This window comes from Salvelinus fontinalis, chromosome 2, assembly GCF_029448725.1.
Source record: "Salvelinus fontinalis isolate EN_2023a chromosome 2, ASM2944872v1, whole genome shotgun sequence".
NCBI lineage: Eukaryota > Metazoa > Chordata > Actinopteri > Salmoniformes > Salmonidae > Salvelinus > Salvelinus fontinalis.
The window spans coordinates 90,226,684-90,232,793 of record NC_074666.1 but is presented as its reverse complement, the minus strand read 5'-3'; the positions used below and the strand labels follow the sequence as shown (position 1 = coordinate 90,232,793).

Below are 6,110 nucleotides of genomic sequence, written 5' to 3'. Positions count from 1 at the left end.
TTAAAATGTATCTATTTCGTATAAATACAGGTTAACATTATCTAACGTCTGTATGATACCCAGAGGCTACAGGGCATAATGGATTGGGAACCGACAGAGTTAGACGGGGATTCTCAGAAGCAAACTGCGCCCGGTCCTTTACGTAGCCCATTCACTAATACACTATTTTCGGCGTAAGCCCCCCCCCCCCCCCCCCCCCCCCCCCCCCCCGACTACGGAAGAGCAGATGAAACAGACAATTCTGCGGGCTTGTACTGAAGGCCTTAACCTAACTCCAAACACAAGCCAGCAGCCCAGGACAGATAAAACGATAGACGGTGAATCTTTCCTTCCTCATGGAACTTTTTTGAAGGGGAGTTGAATATTAGAGGTGATGTTTGTATATTATATATTGTCTAAAAATGATAGGTATTAATTCTAGGCATTTACATGTATGTTTTTAAAAATGAAGGCTATTTATACAATGAAACATTGTTTTTATTCATACTGTATGTAAACAATAGCTTCTGCCCCCTTAGGGTCTACTTGAACCGCTTATTAAATCAGACCTCTCAGACCAGAAAGTATGATTAGAAACCATGGCCAACTATATTCAATCTGTGATTAGAAATGATAATTAAAAGCTATGACAAAACTATGATCAAACTATAATAATAAACTATGAACAACTATGAAGACAGGGCTGTATGTGTGTGAATGATGAGCTATTATTTAAGTGTGTAATATTACTCTCTCTCTCTCTCAAAGTATACCCATCCACTCAATGTATACCAAAGTAGCAAATATTTAACAACGTTTCAACATCAGGTAATGCAACATTTATGAAAGACAATGAAATACAATTTTAGGCAATTATCGATATAATGTGTTACATAGTGTGCAGCTGCGACAACTTTAGGTAATATACTCTCAGGCTATGAAAAAGACAAGAGATAGGACATTCAAATCAAATCAAATTTTATTTGTCGCATACACATGGTTAGCAGATGTTAATGCGAGTGTAGCGAAATGCTTGTGCTTCTAGTTCCAACAATGCAGTAATAACCAACAAGTAATCTAACCTAACAATTCCACAACTACTACCTTATACACACAAGTGTAAAGGGATAAAGAATATGTACATAAAGATATATGAATGAGTGATGGTACAGAACGGCATAGGCAAGATGCAGTAGATGGTATAGAGTACAGTATATACATATGAGATGAGTAATGTAGGGTATGTAAACATAAAGTGGCATAGTTTAAAGTGGCTAGTGATACATGTATTACATAAAGATGGCAAGATGCAGTAAATGATATAGAGTACAGTATATACATATACATATGAGATGAGTAATGTAGGGTATGTAAACATTATATTAAGTGGCATTGTTTAAAGTGGCTAGTTGTCACGTTCTTTCAAGATCGAACCCAGAAGCAGACCAGGACAAGGAGCGTAGGAAGAAGGTGAGTATTTATTTACAATTAAATGTGAAAGGGTAGATATATCCAGATGGCGTAGCGGGCAGCGGTGGTGAATTGATGAGAGGAAATAGGTGAATCCAATGGAGTAGCGGAATCCTCTGTCAACCAGGCGGGAATGGGGTGAATGATCCAGGTGAGTAACTGAAGGCAAAACAAACGGAGGTAAGTTCAAGGCAAGCAATACGTAAACAAAAACAACAAAACAAATACTATCCAACTTGAGTCTGATACTATGGCACAACATACTGTTCATGGCTAACGATCCGGCAGGGAATGGATGTCAGGTCAGAGCTTTTGAAGGGGAGAGGTGATGATCAGGACAGGTGTGCAGATTACTGATGGGATACAGGTGCGGGTGAACATCAATCTCCCAACAAGCTAATTCGCCCGGCAACCAGACAGGGTGCGTTCCAGGACACCGGAAACACACTCCAGGACAGAAACACAGGAAAACACAGACTCAGGAAGCGGGATTCGTGACACTAGTGGTACATTTTTACATCATTTCCATCAATTCCCATTATTAAAGTGGCTGGAGTTGAGTCAGTATGTTGGCAGCGGCCACTAAATGTTAGCGGTGGCTGTTTAACAGTCTGATGGCCTTGAGATAGAAGCTGTTTTTCAGTCTCTCTGTCCCTGCTTTGATGCACCTGTACTGACCTCGCCTTCTGGATGATAGCGGGGTGAACAGGCAGTGGCTCGGGTGGTTGTTGACCTTGATGATCTTTATGGCCTTCCTGTGACATCGGGTGGTGTAGGTGTCCTGGAGTGTTGTCCTGGACATTGACTCCTGAGTGTTGATAGGTCTTAGATTTTATAGACAGGGTATCTGTAAAACACAATGTGACAACTATTGAAGATGCAAAAAGGGGTTTTCAGAAATATATTTGGTTGACAGATTTGTATTATTATAAAAAGTAATATAAAAATGATTAGAATCTTTAGTATTATTATGTTACATGCGAGACATACCCAGAAATGTCAGCGTAGACAACCTACAAGAATGTGTTTACCAGGCCGTGATGAAAACATTTTAAAGGAGCGTTAATTCAAACATGCAAAGATATATATTTGATACAATTACCAACGTTTAAAAAACTGTTGTTACAATATCACAAATAATGTTTCTCGGACTAACACACTGTAGAGTTTCCTATTTACTAAAGAACAATCACTAAGACAAAACACAAAAAGTTGTAATACAATCAGTATACATGGCATTCTATATGGAAAACAGGTACATTTTGAAAGATTATGATGTTGATGTGATTTTGATCTGATCCTCAACCCTATCACGACATCCTATAATGCACAGACATATGCAAAACCATAAAACTCTGACAAGAAAACAATGAAAATCTTAACATGACTACATGCCCTGCCATTATTTTTTAGTTACCATCCACCAATGGTTGAATTTGGTACTTTTTCTATGTAGATGCACCGAGCCTCCAAGTGGCTGGAGACATACAACAAGCTAAATTAAAATGACCCAGTATGTGAAAAGCTGGGTACATTAGGAACATACACTTCAATCATTAGAATTATTTTCAGTCCACAGAATGAAACACCTATCGTTGAACCATGATAATGGGAGTTACCAACTATATACACCATTGGTTTCAGGGAAATACATACTTTATACATTTTTTAGCATCTCAATATTGCGTTATATGTTGGAATGTCTAATAAACAAATATATTGTATACATTAATAATATTATTTTGTCAGAAATTCAAGCCCTTGATACAGGTGTGTAATCTATCTCCCGCCCTGCTGATCTTGCTCTATCTGAACTACATTATGCTTTCATTATTTTGCATCAAATCTTTATTGACTTTAAATCATTATAGAATACGTGTAAAAACTAAGTATATGTTGTTTTCACGAGTGTACGAAAATAATTCTAATGATTGAAGTGTATGTACCTAATATGTTGTACTAGTATATACGTTAAGCTGACTTTAAAAAAAATAATAAAAAACATATTTATGTGTTAGTTAATTAAGAAGCTGAATATAAAAAATAATATAAAGATGCTGCTTCTTACATAGAAATGGGTCAGGCCTCTTGCTCAATAGCACAAAGCAGATCATTCAATCAATGGTCTTACTGGTTCTAGACTATGTTGAAGTAATCTAAATGAAATGCAGCGGCCACTTCATTAAAAACTTTAGATACATTTGACCGTAGATCGCTATGTTTTATAAGGGGTATATGTTCAGTACCCATCCCTGCATTCTCTATTATAAAGTAGGCTGTCCTTTGAGGTCATGTAGGTCAATTTGTTGCTCTCTTTGCCTTTATACATCTAATTGACCTACTGTAAACTCCCTCAGGTGTAAACATCTACAATAATCCTTTAATATTACTATAACATCCACAATGTTCAAACAAGTCCCCGCATCCCAAATCTAATATATACGTTTTCACGAACTCACCGTCAGAAAGCGGAAAGATTTACAGATGATCTTGTCTGATAACTATTCTGGGGCTGCTGTCCTGCATGTGTGTAACTGCGCTAAAACGATGCGAACAGAGTGGGAAACTATCTGTTTCACTAGACTCGTTGAGAAGTTTGCGGCCTTGGCTCAAAAGTAGTGATAGTACGGAATGAGTTTACAGAGCAGGGGGTGACGGTTTTTTTTTTGTTCGGGCGCTATCCGGTATATTTGATTACTAAGTTAGTGGGTTCAAACATTAGGATTGGGGTGTCGAGACAGTATTACCCTTTTGCTATTCTACAACCTCCGGGGGGCTAGCACCTCGATGCTGTGTGGTCGGTCTAGACATAGCTATTATTTCTGGGCTGTTTGACTTTTTAGCCCCCACATCCTCTGGGGGGTGAGCTAAATTAGTTTTTGAAAGGCTGACACAGACACACTTTTTTGTTTGGGGGGTAGGCCTCTGTTTTGCAGGATATTGTAAAGATAGAGAGAGCCTTGAGCGCAGCCGCATAGCCATTTATGAACACACACCCCGCCCCCTTTTCTTTGTTTTGAAACACACACACATCCACTACCGCACACGCACGCACACACGCGCGCACATGGCTTTTTCCGCACGTTCTTTTTCTCCGGGGGCATGCTTGGTGATATATGGAAAGGACATATTCCTATCGTTAAAAGGTGAGATACAATTTTAAAACCATTTATTTAATTCAAAATATTTAGTACATACAGTTTATAGCCGTTCATAATTAATGTATTTTACTATGCCTTTCTTACAGATATAGGTACTGGTTAGCCCTGACCATTATTCGTTTCCAATTCACGATCGCTAAAACGCTTGCACACTCCATCAAAGCTCCGTAAATTTTCCCTCCATGGGTAGATAATCCGTCCGGCATGTAAATCCTGGGTATGCCCACAGCATTAATGAATAAGATGGGTAGAAAATGAATCTGTTTAAGTCATAAGTAAAGCCCTTTCATAAAGATGCTGTCATGATTGACTGTGGCCCATATTTAACACGTATTGCTTGTTACAGAAGACCACTGTTGTACATTGAATATCCATTCATCCCTGTTACACCTTTATGTGTTGGCTCTCTATGTCTGTACATAGTGTGAAATGCGGTTTCACTAAAGTTATTACACCCTAAACCTGAATCTGAAATGACCTTTAGGATCTTTCTTTGGGGTTCTAATCTCCCTGGTGTACATGCACTGAACATCCATAGGCTGGAGCCACCTGGAAGCTCGGTGCACGTACATATAAAGACAACTACATAGGAAACTCAACAGTGTGTTAGGCCTAGAAACATTATTTAGATGGCTGTTTTATTGTTGTTGAAAGCTTGAAATGTACACAATGCGAAGGGACCTTGTTTCTAACACACACACACACACACACACACACACACACACACACACACACACACACACACACACACACACACACACACAGACACACACACACACACGCACACACATGGCTTTTTCCGCAAGTTTTTTTCTCAGGGACAGACTGTGGTAAGAGTGAAAAAACGAGAGAGTTCAGGACGTCGTTAGATACTGCTTTTAAAAACATCTTTATTTCATTCAAAAAATCAAGTACATACAATTTATAGCCGTTCATAATTAATGTCTTTTACTATGCCTTTCTTACAGATAAAGGGGCCTGGTATAGCCATCCCCCATTATCCGTGTCCAATTCCCCATCAAACTGCCTGGCTCTCTTGCACGGTCCATCAAAACTCCATACATTTTCACTCCATGGGTATATAATCCTTCGGGCCTTTAGGTCCTGGGTATGTCTCAAGGATAGCCGAGGCCAGCGCTGTAACTGTTCACGATTTTGGAAAAGACTGTCCAGCTTATTCATAAGTGTTATGAAAATTGGATAATCCACCCATTTAAAACTAAACACCGGAATAAAAAAGTTTACATCTTTGCATGCTCTGGAAGATACATGAGAATTGACAGACTTTGTCGCATTAGCACCATCATAAAGTTCACAGGCTAAAATTGTCACTTTGTTGTCAGGGCTATAGGCCATTGAAGCGATTCTTAGGGCCTTCAGATCACTGCGGCCGCAGACCTGTTCTTCCAACGCATATCCGGGCACATTTGTACCACTCAGGGCCTGTTCAATTTTACAGAGCGCCAGCCTAATCTTTAGCCATTCTCTCATCCGCAGAGC

General features: G+C 39.2%; 1 long non-coding RNA gene across 1 annotated transcript; it reads right to left on the bottom strand.

The window, feature by feature from the left end:
- Positions 1-1,439: 1,439 nt before the first annotated feature.
- LOC129831401 (uncharacterized) lies at positions 1,440-1,919 on the bottom strand. Its single transcript, XR_008755711.1, has 2 exons — positions 1,728-1,919; positions 1,440-1,608 (listed from the first exon to the last, which is right to left on the bottom strand). It is a non-coding gene; the product is annotated as an uncharacterized LOC129831401 (long non-coding RNA).
- Between the last annotated feature and the right edge of the window lie 4,191 nt (positions 1,920-6,110).